The following is a 14453-nucleotide window of genomic DNA, read 5'->3' on the forward strand; positions in this document are numbered from 1 at the left end:
CAACGCTCCTCTCGCCGGCGCTGCGCTCTGATCAACCGAGCATCCACCGCGCCTCCAAATTGGTTTGTCATTTCTGACCCCTCTCTCTCTCTCTCTCGCTCGCGCGCGCGCGCGCGCGCCCTCGCTCGCTCGCTCGCGCGCCCTCTCTCCCAGTTGACCACGGTCCTCTGCGCTCTGCGTCTGCAGACTTGGATTGAAGTCAGTAAGAACATAAAGCAAGAAGCAGATAAAGCGAGGGAAAGGGAGGGAGGTCAGAAGGGATGCAGACAGACGGATAGAGAGAGAGAGAGAGAGAGAGAGAGAGAGAGAGAGAGAGAGAGAGAGCCTATAGCCCTCTGTCGTCCTCCTGCACTACTCTGGACTTGTGCGTTTGGACAGACGCGATACCTCCTCTCCTCCCGTGTGAGTGCTGATCAGGATACTAAGCGCGCAGCTATTGGCTTATTAGAACCTCTGCTTTCCTTCCATCCTCTCTTTCGGCAACATTGGCCCACGTCATTTTTTTTTTGCGGCAGTGAGAATTAACCGCGGAGCCTGAGTGGAGGCGCCAATCAGCGAAATTATTTATCGACCGGGAAGATATATTCTACCCAAGATCCGCGATCTGGGGACTGTATGAAAAGAGCGCAGGAAAGGCTTATTCCCGACTCGTCTCTGCGCTGGATGTGTACACATGCGCCCGGATCGTCGCGACTGGTGAGACGGTAAGAATCCGCTGTTTATCTCCTCGCATATCGGGCAGAATGTGTTGCAGGACGTCGCGGATGAGCGCAAAGCGTGAACGCGTTGTTTGGCCGGATGTCAACACGTTCCGGCAGCGACCCGCTCAAAGCCGGAGACTGTGGCAGCGCTGACTTTTGTTCTCACGGATGCCCATGGGAATGTGGCCTGCGCTTATCATAGTTAGGGGAAACTGGCCCTGTAATGGACGGGGGGGGGGGGGGGGTAAGTTTTTACAGTTTCTATATTTGTATAAATGACGGTCTGGCTTCTTGGCGCTGGATGGGCGTCGCTGGGATCGGACACGTCGCTACGGCGGAATAATAAGCAATGATACCTATTACCTCCCCGGCAAATAATCAATGCCATCACATTATCCCATGACGGGTTCTCGGCCGGGGTTTACACGTAATTATTATTCCGTAGCCGCGTGCATCTGCCTCACTGCGGGGCGCAGTGACAAATCACATGCTTCGGCGTGATGGATGACGGATAGACTAACTGCTCACCTCCTCAGGTTTTTCTCCTGTCTTGTGGGGCTGTCATTCGAGTATATCGGAATGCAGTTAGCCTGTTTTGAGGGAGGGTGGTGGTGGTGGTGGTGGTGGGGGTATATATCCAGCCACTCCGTGAGCAAATGAGCGCCCAGTGCACCCCAGTACCCCCGTGGTGCGGCCCCATCAGCGGCAACTGGGGGGGTTTATTCACGGGAGAGGCGTGTGTGTGTGTGTGGGGGGGGGGGGGGGGTTGCAGGTGACCTTGATGTGCGACTGAAAACTCCCCAAGGTCACGCGGTTCTCCCAGATCCTGACCTACTCGTACAAGGCGAGCCCGCTTGACGCTGGGCCCCTACGTAGAGCTCATAGCCACACGGGCCACACAGACCTCACCTCATCTCCAGCGCTCGGCCTTCCCGAATAATTCCCGACCCCCGAGTGCCCTCCAGAGGTCACGGCACGTCTGTGCCCGCGGTACCGGAGCTGCCGGGGACCGGCCCGGCTTCTGCAGCGGCCGCTCTCAACGCCCAGGTGGCATTCGGCGCGTAGACGCGTGCCGACGCGTCCGTCCTGCTCTTTATGTTGGGTGAATGTGTGCATATTCACGCCTGTCTGCCATTTTGGCAGCTTCTTAGAGCCCACAGCACATCGTCCTCCATCGCTGCGTCTGTTCGTAGCTGAACCGATCCGATTGTTTGCCCGTGTTTGCTTTAAATGGATGCGGGCTCAGAGTTTAGTGGCCACGGGCGTCTTACGGGTTGTCGATCCAGTTCCAGCGACGGACCGGTGTTTGCGCTCTCCCGTCCAAACTGGCGTTTCGTGGGGTTTGTAACCTCTCCTCAACCACGGGATGTGTGTCAGACACCGCACCATGAATGCAAAGTGCCACAGCGCGTCCTGGGCCACGTTCGCTTATGACACCCACACAGTGCTGGTGTTGTTCGGGCCCCCGGAGCTATAGAATGTGCAACAACGGTAATCAAGCAATGTGCTGACTGGAGGTCTGTCTGTCTTCCTTTAATTAGGTCACTGATTCATTTCTCCTGTGTTGATGCGGAGGAAAAGCGAAGCTCCTCTTTGAGGGGGGGGGGATTAAGACGTGTGTGATCTGGATTGTTCTGCTTGACGGACCGGGGGCCGACTCTCTTTGTTTGGAGCTGTTCATGTAACACAATATTTGGTTTAGACTTGATCGGCTCTAATAACATCATTTGACCCCGCGATGGAGAGAGGCCTGTGATTTAAATAAGGGATCATATGTTAACCGTGGCCAGCTTGCACCGAAGCCTTTGGATAATGAAAATAAACGCTGGCAGACACTAACAGACGCGTGTACGCGTGCGGCTTTTCGACGAGCAGACGCGCGATCCATTTCGTGCGAGCGTGACTCTACTTAGCGCTGAACTCTCTGCTTTCAAGGGTTATGAGAGAGTCTAACTTCAACATTTGTGCAATTAATTCTCTTTAGTGAGAACCTGAGGCTGATTTCCGCTGAACTGTTTTAACGAGCGCTTGCTGAGGAATTCGCCGACCCTGAGACGCGTGTCCCGTTGCAGTTAATGCGCGTTAATGCACGGCGAGGGCGAGGTTGGTGTCGGAGCCCGGCGGATCGACAGGACGCGGGCTTCGCCGCGTTTGCAGCAACAACACGCCTTCTGAGCCACTGTCGCCCGTGAGGCTTACGCTCGGGGGGGAAAAAAAAAAGGTCTTTTTAATGTTACATCATAATGAAATAATAATACAGTTCCGGGGAAATCAGAGCTGCTGAATCTCACTGCACGGTTTCCTAATGCGACCGTGATCAAATTCCTCGTCTGAGCCTCACTTTGTGTGCCGAGTTTAACCTAATTCAAAAGCCCTTTCCTGCACTAGACGACATCTCTCTCTCTCTCTCTCTCTCACTCTCTCTCGCTCGTATTGAAATAATGAGGCCAGATCCTTGCCCGTCTTCCTCGTCCACCTAAAGCACTCGGTCATGTGTTAACACATCCTCTTCCCTCTCTCTGTGAAAGAATAACCCCGGACCGGCGCATTTTCCACTGCTGACTGGACCTATCGGCTCAGTTCACCTCTCTTAATGTGAGAAACTCGCCCCCGATATCGTTCAGGCCTATTAAAGGACGGGTCCACGCAGCCACTTTGCTAGCTGATTAGATATGGGGGGTGGGGGGTGGGGGGGGGGTGTTGGCCGTCAGATCTAAGGGCATTCCTTGACTCAGTGCTCTGCATGTCTTACTAAATGTGGAACGGTTGAAGGGCTTCCTGCTCCAACTGTCTGCCCTTAGCGTCTGATTGTGTGTTTGTGCGCGTTTGTGCGTTGTAATCCCGCTCATTGGCTGTCGCCTTGTTCAGCCGCGGGTTGTCGTCACGCTGTGCAACATTTCCAGCCACGCTGTGATGCCGAACAATGACTGGTGAGTCTGAGCACACAAACGGCCCACAGGTGGTTTTCCCGGTCCGACGGCGCGAACCGCTCGCTCCGTTCATTAATTATCTCAAGGAAAGTTAGCTGGCGAACATTAATTGATTGCAATTGTAGTGGCATTTCAAGGCAAACAAAACAAAGGGCTACTTAGTCAGACTTCTGAGAGTTTGCGCCTCTGCTAATTTGCCTGACCTGCAGCATTTGTGATAGTTAGCGCCGTTTCTTTGAGTTTTGAAGTGTTGGTTGGACTAAACAAGCCGTTTGAAGATGCTGCCTTGGGCGTCTGGCAGCGTTCATGAATGCTATTAATAATTTACTCACTACCGTTAAGCTAAAGTACTACTACTACTACTACTACAACAATAAATATATAATAACAATCATCCGTTGTGTTTTTCATATTCCCTGACACAGTCGCATAGCAAACATCCTTTAAAGGATTGATTCCTTCATTCCTAATCAATGTTTTCTAGCAGGCAAATCAAACAAGCCAAAGGATTTTAAATGTGATCCATATCACGTGGATAAACCCGGTTGATCAGTGTAAATCTGTTCTGAAACGACCCCACAGTCTTTTGTGAGGGTATTAACGTCACAAGGTCTTTTGCCTCTTGCCCACTTTGGGTCCGTACTTGTCCTTTCCCTCCTTAAAAACCTAAAGAGCACAACTGTTAAATGTTGTTTTAAAGGCGCTGCACCTGTCACGGTCGCCGAGCTGTTGCCTTTTGTTTTGCAGCGATCCGTCTGCAGGGTTTAAAATCACTGTCAGCGCGGGCGCGTTTCACATCCAGCCTTTCATTTTGACGTAATTGACTTTTATTTATAGCAGATTTACTGGCTGCGAGACACCTTACAGTGGAGTTTTGAAGGGGGTCTGCGCGGAGGCAAGATTATTACGGTGCCATTGTGCGGTGCAGTGGGGAAGCTGTGAAATCACACATCTATGGATTTTTTTTTTTATAAAATGTTTGCACATATAAAAGTGAGAATTGTTGCTGTGTTGCAACAAAGCGGCTCATCTCGCTCTGTGAAACTCGTGTCTTGAACCGACGCGGTGCAATTTGCGAAGACCCAATAAATGCTGCCACTTAAAGTGTGAAAGGATTAGAAGGCCACCTTTGTGTGGAGGTCTGCATGTTTATGCGGCTCAGTCCCACTGAGGGCCCTTACGATCGGCACGTGGTTGTCCACGAGCGTCGTACCTGCCGCATCCGCAGCCCTTTGTCCTGTTCGGACCTCCCACTCACTTAAGGGCCGTTTCCCCTCGTTCACAAAGAGAAATCCACACTTGTCCCTCCAGTCAACACGTCTCGCGTCCACACGTCTTGTCTGTGCCTCCCTGCGCGCAACGCCAAGCTGTCAGCACTCAGTACACACACACACACACACACACACACACACACACACACACACACACACACACACACACACACACACACACACACACACACGCATGCATGCATTTCTTCTTCAGTGTGTTATACGTCAATTACCACCAGCCTCCTGCGCACGCGCTCGCGCTCCCGACGCTAACGCCTGTCGGCTCGCCTGCCCACAGAGAGCCGCACGTAGACGGCGCCTGCAGCTGTATATTTAGCCACACACACGGTGCCATTAGGGAGCTGAATGGAGAATCAGCGCACAAGGCCGCGGTGATTGTAAGTTTGCTCAAAGGTCTGACGATTATTTTGGTCTCCGCAGGAAATTATTTACAATAGCGCTCGCCTCCTGCAAGCCCAGTCCATTTAAACACAGTGTGTGTGTGTGTGTGTGTGTGTGTGTGTGAGACTCTTAAGTCAGTCGCCACAGTACTGATGGGGAATTTCTCCGCTGTTTGTGCGGTTGACTGTAGCTCGCCGAGGCGGCCGTGCTTGTTAAGGGAACGGGGTGCTTGGAAATGAGTCATTCACAATGCGATGCGGCGCGGCGGTGCGGATTTGAATTATGGGGCAGTGAACAATGAGGTCATCGCGGGGCTGGGGGGCGCAAACCTCTCAGTGCCACAGGGTAACACGGCGGTTCTTATCAATGGAGGAAACGACACCAGGGCACAAAAATGTGGTATTGTCTGGGAGGCCGGCTGCGACGAGAGGCCTGGGCCAGATGCCTGAGACAATACATGGCTCCAGCTTCTGAGGACTGTTTAGTTCAACCAACAGTTATGTTCTGTCACTCATTTGAACTAAAAAGGCCTTTTATCCACAATATCGCCGCTTATGACATTTTCCATATATTCTCCTCCTTCAGCAGATCGTCCACAGTAACACCATCATCCCCAGGCCCCTCTTAAATTTCCTGCTTACTGGGCTTTTACTTTAACTGCATTACACACGTCTTGCACTCTCTGTGCCGCCTGCTCCTTTTTCAGCATAAACCAGGCCCAAAGATCTGACGGATCTGATGGATCCGACGGATCTGACGCGACTGGTCATTTTCACGGGGACTTTAAAAAGCACTGGCGTCGCCGTCCGCTGTGCCGTTGCAGCGGCACCGCCGTGATCTTGACCGATATCGAGCAGCGTTTCCATTCCGAGTCTCGGAGAGTGAAAATATGTGCCGGGGAGGATCGATCCGGGGCCTGGTTATGGCGCAGCGTGATGGGCCGAGGGAGGGCGAGGCCCGGCTACACGCTCATGCTTCATGGAACAAAGGTGTGAGCAGATATGGTTGTGATCAATGACCTGGTAATGGGTGTTTACATCGTTTGCACGGAGTGGAGCCCACCAGCCTTCGCCTCCGGCCCGAACACAGCGCCTTCTGTCCCCGTTCTGACTGAGCTGTCGGTTGACCCCCCCCCCCCCCCCCCCCCCCCCCCCCCCCCCAACGCGCGGCTCCCGAACAAACGGCGCGGTTCAGCCTCTGCCGCCGACGTTGCAACTCGTTCCGCGATAAAAGCGCCGCGCGCCATGCAAGTGTCGGCGCCGGTCAATTTGTCCCCGACGCACCTATCACATTTTCCAATAAAACCATTTTACCGCCTGTGTGTTTCTGCGAAGGGAACCTGATAGTGTCACACCAAGACGGATGAGCGGCGCTCTGGCCCGTGGGCCGGCGGCAGTAACTCACACCGACCACGTGTCTGTTTTTAACTGCGTGGGAAATTGCACGAGGGTCCCCCCTGCCGTGTGTTTACATGGTTTTTGAACCCTCTGATTGGCTCCAGCTGGGGAGGTGTATGGAGGATGCTGTACATGAGAAGGGATCCATCACACATATCAACGGGGCGAGAGGATCAGAGCGGAGCCTCGGGAGGCGAACTTTCCATAAACGCCGTTTGGTATTTAAGAGCGGTGTCACGCCGCGTTACGAATGGATTGATACATGCTGCTGCTCCTTTACTTAGTGTGTATGTGTGTGGATGGTTCAATAGTTTACAACAACTTGAGAAATCAACATGTGTGGACCTCTCTCCCCCCCCTTCCCCTCTCTCTCTCTCTCTCAAGATTTATGCACGGCCCATAGAGAGTCTTTAATTATATTCCTGGGCAGACCATATACAGTATCTCATGTTCCGCGTTTTTCATGATTTTATCGACTCTGTCAGTGCCCCGGGGAGAAAACTGTGCTTTTGAGCCGAATATAGGCGAGCCCACCCCTTAAAAAATAGCCTCATATTGCTTCGCTTGGAAGCGCCATAAATCTCCACCGAGAGCCATCAGCGCGGTTCCTGCCGTCTCATGGCGTAATCTGTTGTCTGAGGCATAATTACAAAGGCCAGCGCATGAGAAAGCGTCATGAAAGCATACTTCAGACTCATTCTAATTACACACACTGGGCTCATAAGTAATGGGAGCCACACTGCACATCAGTGCGACCACTGGCTCTCGTCATAGGAAGCGCTATTGTCTCAGCGTGAGAAAATCGACGTCTGTCGTGTGAAATCTGCTCCTTTTTTCTGGGAAAAATATGGAGCAAAGAGGGGAAAAAAACAAAACAAACGCTCCTTCTCCTCCTCGTCATGTGCGCCATTTTCCAACCAGGCCCTCGGTGTCTGTTGTCGTCAGAGGAGACCTCTCACCTTCACTTGACCAAAGTCTTGCTTCCACCGTATCTCCTCCTGTGAGCTTGAATCGTGCACCTGATGGTCGCCCGTTACCATATTACTACATTGCTCAGTGCCGGAGAGGAGCCTACAGAGGCGGCCCACCTGGTTTCCGTCTCCCACTGTTCATTAACGAGATTCAAGTGCAGAGAGTGAAAACCTTTAAATTCCTCAGCACCTGCGTCAACGAGGGTCTCACCCGGTCCCGCGATACAAAGCAGCTGATCAAGAAGGCTCAGCAGAGTCTGCCCCCCGCCATCCGGTGCTGGCTCTGAGCCGCTGCTCTACTGATGGGTCAAGAACCATGAAATACCAGACTGATGGGTCCATAGTGAAAATATAGCACAACTTTCCAGAATGTTCCCTGGAGCTGTTGACCTGTGGCTTCTGACGGCTGAAAAGGGGAAAAAATACCAGACACATCGAGGACTTTCCAGCCGGAGGAGGGAGATGCATGCATGGCATTCACAGCGGCCGCATCCTTAATCTTTGCTGTGAGAAAATGGCCGACATCTATCATGTGAAATCCACCCCTTGTTCAGGGAGACATTGTTCCCGCAGATGAGTCCTAATGAAAAATCTCATTCCACGCCTATTTCCGCTCCTTATGCAAACTTGTTCCTCCTGCATCTCACCGATGCATTTCAAATCCATTTCTCTCCCACCTCTCCTTCTCTATTCTCCATTCATTGATCTCTTCACTGTTGACCAGCTCTGTGTGAATAATGCATACCATGTTCTGTGGGAAGCAACCGAGACCTGAATGAAGGCGCTGTATAGGTCGCTCGGCTTAGCACCTTAAAGATTTCTTTCAAATGCTCTGTTGCCTTTGGCAATTTCCCTGCATTGTTGAGAGTTCTCTTCCTGATAAAACCCGCGACTCTGACATGGAACTCTGGTTTAAACTGTGAGTCGTAACCTAATTCGAACATAACTTCACCTTAGTAGGAATAGTTGTATATTCTGATATACAAATCTGTATATTCTTATACCTCATCTTGTTGTTTTTGGCATTGGCAGGTTGTAATCAACCTGTGGCCGTTTCATATCCGTATTTATGACCGTAACCGTGACGACGGCGGCCTATTGGTACGCTCTGTGAGTCACGGTGGAGTGGACGAGGTGCTAAATCAGGAGATGTCCTATCAGAGGTCAAAGAAAAGCAGCGTGTGCGGTAGCTTATGTGTGAACACAGTCGCTCACATGAATGTATGCAACACATGCGTGCGCCCAAACAGTGTGGTGAATCCATCTTCTGCTGCACTCTGTGCCCACTCAGCCATAGAGATATTGCTCACAGTGTCCTGTACTGGCTAATAGACCCAATTACTGCACAGCCATGCCTGAGAGCTCCACAGAGGTCCAGACTCTGACACGCCGCACAAATGTGTGTGCGCGCATTACGTTGTTTTGATACACTTCATTTTTGTGTGCTGGTGAAAAACATGCATGGCACGCAGGCGAAGAATGTGGAAGGGAAGATTCAAGGCCAAACAGATGCATTCATTGCCCCATTAAATCCTCCCAGTGAGCGGCATAGCACAAAAATACAGCCGAGCCGGAGATCGCCAGGAGGCACGGACCCACGCGCAGCGTCAGTCACAATACCCTCACCCACACTGAGAATGACCCCGGTGGAGACGCGGATGAGGAGTTTAGCCTCCAGAGGAGAGGACGGGGAAAGAGAGCACTGCAGACAGGCAGGAAAATGGAGGATTTTGAAAAAAAAAGGGCTCACAGCGATGGAAACGGGGGAAGATGGATAGAAAGGGAGACTAGAGATGTTCTAAGGGAGAATAAGCGCCACTCTGCGTCCTGGTAACAGAGCTAACAATTTCCCTTTCACAAAAGTGTGTCTGGCATTTGGCGGGGAAATGCCACCCATATAAACCAGTTATCATGGCACCAGAGAGCTTTTTAGCTGTAAACTGCCAGCGACCACAGCGATGGACCATTACGCACTTTGATACGGTGACACTTAAGGGGTCGTTACGATACAGATGCACGTGCAGGAGCGCAGGCACATAAACAAGCGGGGCTGAACGAGGGCTCGTGAACTGTCGGGTTCTCGCGTTCCAGCGGGTTATGGCTGTTCGCGCAGTCTGGAGGGTGCCATTATTCACGCCAGCCGGCGCGCGCCGCGTATTACGGCGATCTGTCTCTATTGTGGGAGATGACAGGGACTCGAACGCCGCCCCGTCTCACCCTCTGCGTCTGTGCCGCTACAGGGCCGCTAGGACTGGGATGTCCGGCTGCTGTTGAGATGTGAACATCTGGGGCTTCATTCCACTTTGACCACACAAAGAAGACTATAACAGGTAAGAATTAGGAATTTGTCTGTACCGCGTGTTTGTGTGCAGCCCTGATTATGTTCATTATGTGCATTTCCATCCATGTCGGCTCAGAATAAAGTGTTGTTTACAGCAGGCTTATACTGGCTGGACACACGCACACACACACACACACACACACACACACCTGGTGTGTTGTTTTTGCAAACTCTACAGTATGCATTATGCTTTTATAGAACCCGAGTATGACCCAGTGTTCTCCCTGGAGATCCCAGGGTTCCATCTGTGCCAGGAAGTGCTCTAATTGGCCCGACAAATGTGTCCTCTCAAACTGCTAATCCAATCAGATATAACCCACTGAGCTTCAAAAAGAATAAAGAGCAGTGTGAAGTGTGCGGCCAATGCAACAAGATGTGAAAATAGAAGTCAGAGGAGGAGAATAAAGGGCCGTGTGTGCTGCTGTCCTGGGGGACGACGCTACAGAGCCCCAAAAATGAATCAAGTGCGGGACTTAACTGCAGTCGGCCAGCTGTTGCCCGAAGGCATCGACGGGAGTTTAACTGCAAACACAGAGCATCGTCTGCCCACGACGCCACTCATTGCTACACAGTTACAGTGTATTTACAGGCTGAGCCGGGCCTGTAAAATGCTGAATTTACGACCTCCTTTTTAATTACAAATACTGTCTCCTGGAGTCGGCCTGATGAATTGCACGTTCGCTTTATTGACAATGGAGGAAGAGGCAGTTGTTGTGTATTGACAGCCAGTCAGAGGGAGCATCCTGGTTGACATCAGTTTTTCCCTAAGATGAGAAATATGGTGTGTCCTCGCTATAAAAACCCGAGGCCATGTTTGCGTGTGGGATCCTTTCTCTATTGATTGAATTGGCTGAGGGCAACGTAAATGAAAGCGCCCTCTCCCCATCTGTGTGGTTCTGCGGCTTGATGTGTACTAGCTGTGTTTTTTTGTGTTTAAAGGACAAGGTCACTTCACTCAAGCGTCCCACTAAAAGCTGAAGCACAAAAAAAGAAATCTAAATAAAAAGACAAGGACGCGTGTGGGACAAGTCGTTTCAAACTATCACTTGTGAGTAAAAGAGTAACCAGGAGCGAGTCATGGTCACACAGGTTCCATCAGTTTTGTTTCTGTGGTTTAAGTTAGTGTTTTTATTTCAGCTTGACATTGAAAACTTTTATCATTAGTACATTTATTTTGCTAGCTTTAATATGTTTCCCAGTGTGAGTGTGCGCTTGGCCCCTTTTAATGGACTTCCTGTCCGGTGTGTGTCACACTGTGAGCTTTCCTTCCCCGACTCTCATATGACTGTGGATCTGTAGATATCAAGGCTGCATTCAGTCTTTATTTCAGTGAAACAATGAGTGAAAGGAAAGAACAACAGGAACTGGGATATATCATTCTTCACTTCAGGGGGATGCTGTTGTTTTTTTTTTTCTTTCTCCTTCTTGTGCTGAAACAGGTGTTTCCTGCTCTGCACGTACAAGCGTACAACCTTCAATTACCACATTACTAATGAGAGCGCAGATTGAAACACAATGAGGATCAGTTACGTTGGTTAAACAGCGGTTACATGAAAATGGAATGAAGGCTGGCACAGCACGGACACGAACGGAGACATGAACGTATAAACGCTGTCCATTCACACACACGCACGCACACACACACACACACACGCACACACTCCTGCCAAGGTCACGACGCACTGAAAGCTGAGTGTGATTGTGAAATTATTACTCGTAAAAGCCAACATTATGTCAGATTTAATTATGGACCAAACGCTTTGAATTTGAGCCTTAAACTATTTTTATGTTGAAATTACTAAAGGTACAGCTGCAGCAGCACAAACACAGGTACATCACACAGGAAGCTACCCACAATGCAACTGTGCCAACGCTTTTAGCACAACATGAATAATAAGCGCACACTTCGGCCCCCTGTTGCCGCCTCCTGTGAACGCAGGCTTATTGTCTTATAATGTGACCTTTGCCTTGAGTGGAGGGGCCTTTGTCCTAACACAATGGAGTCCATATTGTAAACCATGCCAGTCAATGCCGTCCGCGCAGCTGCCAGAGAATGGCCGCAGATTGTCCGGGGTCCAAGTCTTTGGCTTTGAGGCGGGCACTTGTGGCGGGTGTACGTGTCTGTCTGTGCCCGTGTATTTTTGTGCTGTTTGTGTCGGTAAGATGCAAGCCTGTTTTCCAGAATCAGCAGATGGGCCTGTGCAATTAGACTCAGCCTCCCTCCCTAGTGTGCACGCACGCACACACACACACTCACACACACACACACACACACACACACACACACACACACACACACACACACACACACACACACACACACACACACACGCTCACAAATACACCCAGGGCCGGGCACGAAGCAGATGTCTGTGAAACACTAGACCTGACAGATACTGTAATGGAGGAGGGAACTGTAGAATGAGAATGGAGTTCCCACGGCAACCACTCAACATCATTCAAAAAGTTTACCTATCGACCTAACGTTGTCTGTCTCCGAGGGCGGGCGGGTAAATCTGCTACTTGTTCACTAGGCTTCTAGGAGAATCATGGCATTACTAAATCAGCAACATCAACCTGTTGTTCAGGTTAATTCTTCTGAATTAAATTCAATAAAAAGCTGCCAGATATAGATATAGATATAGATATAGATATAGATATAGATATAGACATTTGATAACTCATGGGGTCATGGGGTTTATTGTTCATCAAATGAACAAGTTAATGAAGGTAAACAAGCTTTATTTGAAAACAAACAAAATTATTCGTGTCTTTAAACTAGATTCCAACTTGATTTATACATAAAGAACGGAGACGTCTGACTGCCGCGGCGCATCCTCACTTTTAGCCTCTCCGCCGCCGTGCGCTGACCTGCGGCAGCGGAGAGGCTCAGAGGGGATCAAAAAGGTCGCGAGTTAAAATCTCACGAGCAGCTGTGAAAGTCTGCACCGCTCAAATCCCTCGGCCGCCGCCGCGACACCCGCGACCTCCGGGCTCTTAACCTTTAGCCGCGGCAGCGGAGCGGCACGGAGCCCGATGGCTCCCCAGGTGTGACGGCGTTAATGCGCCAACGTTTCCCGGCCTTTAGCTACACCCCCCCCTCTCCCCCCTCCCCTCCAGCCTCCCCTCAGGCATTCATGCAAAAACCAATGTGTTTCCTCTCTCTCCGCTGGATGACGTTGGGGCCTCGGCGGCTCACAAAGCACTCCAGGTCTGAGCGGTGACCGCTTGAAACCGGCGACAGACAGACGAGATTTATCCTCTGTCACTGTTTGGTGTTTATCTGTGACACTAAACTGTGTGTGTGTGTGTGTGTGTGTGTGTGTGTGGGCGCTGCCTGGTGGCCCAGCATCCTGTTGACTGTGCTAAAGATACCAGCTTGTCCCTCGCGCTCTCTTTTGCCTCCTGTGACTGAGATGGGGCACTGAGGGGGGGGGGGCAACACACAACACACAACACTCACACACACACACACACACGCATCAAACACACACACTCCACTGACGTAAATGCGCCGACAACGCCTCATGCGGCCACCACCTGAGTGCAGCGGCACCAACCCCCCCCCCTCACACACACACACACACACACACACACACACACACACACACACACACACACACACACACACACACACACACGCACAGACCTGGCAACAGAGACTTGCCCGCAGAGATGCACTTTGTCAACAACTTGCATGGAGGCGTCTATTTAGGGGCCGGCGTATTCCTGGAAGGCCGAGCCGCCGCGTGTGCGCGAAACAAAACAAGTTACGGCAGCTACTATCAGTCGCTCCTCCCTGCCGCGCCTCCTATTTGTGTTCCACTCGTGAGCCGGTGCTAATTGTCTAAAGTACGTATTGTGAATGTAGAATTTCTTGGTGTGATGATGAGCAGATGCACCCGCAGATGTTTTCCCTCCATGTGCCTGTTTACCAGTTCAATTATCCCCATCGCACACTGTAGAGATTTGTTGTTCTGTGTGGCTGCTTCTGCACACACCAAAACAGTAGTTAGTGAAGTATTACACGCCTGTGTTAACTCTCCTCTTGCTGGGACCGGGACGTCGTCTGATGCATTTAGGAGAACTCACCGCTCGCGTCGTCGGTGCTGCTCGAGGTGCCGTTTAGTCAAAGATTAGAATGTTTAATGGCTGGTAAAGGCGGCGTTGTGAGACAAAGACAGGAGTTAGCGCTGACTGAGTGGAATCATTCACACTGAGTGTTTTCATACGGCCGCCTTCACGTTCAGCTCTGCAGCCGAGGAGGATTCGACGTTCAGGACCTCGAGCTGCAACCTGGATCGGAGACCAAGGTTCAGTTCTGATCAGATATTTCTGACTGGCACAATTAAGCATGGATGAAACTAGTGGCACCTGACTTTTTGCTTTATTATACAGTTTATACAGTTCCCACATTACAAGAATCCAAACAATCTCTTT

At 50.9% G+C, this 14453-nt stretch overlaps 1 protein-coding gene across 13 annotated transcripts in view; it reads left to right on the forward strand.

The window, feature by feature from the left end:
• Window positions 1–10: 10 nt before the first annotated feature.
• adgrl3.1 (adhesion G protein-coupled receptor L3.1) overlaps window positions 11–14453 on the forward strand; it is an 86349-nt gene continuing 71906 nt past the window's right edge. For 11 of the 13 annotated variants that reach the window (XM_055512221.1, XM_055512312.1, XM_055512347.1 and 8 more), the window contains exons 1-2: window positions 12–704; window positions 9913–10002. The gene's annotated coding sequence lies outside the window, so the exon portion shown is untranslated. Of the gene's footprint in view, window positions 705–9912; window positions 10003–14453 lie in introns of all 13 variants that reach the window. The other 2 variants (XM_055512369.1, XM_055512239.1) reach the window with 2 other exon arrangements.

This window comes from Betta splendens, chromosome 1 (genome assembly GCF_900634795.4).
Source record: "Betta splendens chromosome 1, fBetSpl5.4, whole genome shotgun sequence".
Taxonomy (NCBI): Eukaryota; Metazoa; Chordata; class Actinopteri; order Anabantiformes; family Osphronemidae; genus Betta; species Betta splendens.